The sequence below is a fragment of the Malurus melanocephalus genome, unplaced genomic scaffold (assembly GCF_030028575.1).
Source record: "Malurus melanocephalus ecotype Western Australia unplaced genomic scaffold, MMel_1.1 scaffold_2087, whole genome shotgun sequence".
Lineage (NCBI taxonomy): Eukaryota > Metazoa > Chordata > Aves > Passeriformes > Maluridae > Malurus > Malurus melanocephalus.
The window spans coordinates 1,040-1,984 of NW_026625319.1; positions in this window are offsets into that span (position 1 = coordinate 1,040).

The following is a 945-nucleotide window of genomic DNA, read 5'->3' on the forward strand; positions in this document are numbered from 1 at the left end:
GTTATCCCAAATAAGTTTGGGATATTTCTGATAATTTAGAAGGGAAAGATGTGAAATTGAGAGTGATTTTGGGATAAAATGTATGGGATTTTTTGGGATTTGAGTGGGATTTTTTAGGATTTCACTGGGATTTGACGGCGTTTTTTTGGATCGATTAACCCCACCAACCCCAAATTTTTTTGGGGTTGATTTTGGGATTATCCCGAATAAATTTAGGGGAATACCCAATAAATTTGGGATATCCCAAATAATTTGGGGGACAAATACCTGAAATTTAGGGCACTTTTGGGGCAGAAAAGAGGGATTTTATTGAAATCGAATGCGGTTTTTTTGGGAACCGAATGGGATTTTTTTGGGAATTTTTTTGGGAAATCCCTCCATATATTTTTGGGGTGATTTTTGGGGTCTCCCTGATCCCCCTCCCCAATTCCCAATTTTCCCCTCCCCCAGAAAAGGAGCTCAAATTTGGGGTCATTTTAGGACAGAAAAATGGGATTTTTTATGGGGTTTTTTATGGAATTTGAGCGGGATTTTGTGGGATTTGAGCGCGATTTTTTGGGATTTGAGGGGGATTTTTTGGGATTTTGAGCGGGATTTTTTGGGATTTGAGCGGGATTTTTTGGGATTTTGAGCGGGATTTTTTGGGATTTGAGCGGGATTTTTTGGGACCTGACCCCAAATCTTTTTGGGGTCTATTTGGGGGTCTCCCCCTCCCCATTTTACCCCCTCCCCCAGAAAAGCAGCTGAAATTTGGGGTCATTTTAGGACAAAATGAGTGGGATTTTGTGGGAAATAAATGGGATTTTTTGGGAATCGAATGGGATTTTTTGGGGAAATCGCCCCCTATTTTTTTGGGGTGATTTTGGGGGTCTCCCCAAATCCCCCTCCCTCAGATGAGGAGCTCAAATTTGGGGTCATTTTGGGGTGAAATGAGTGGGATTTTTT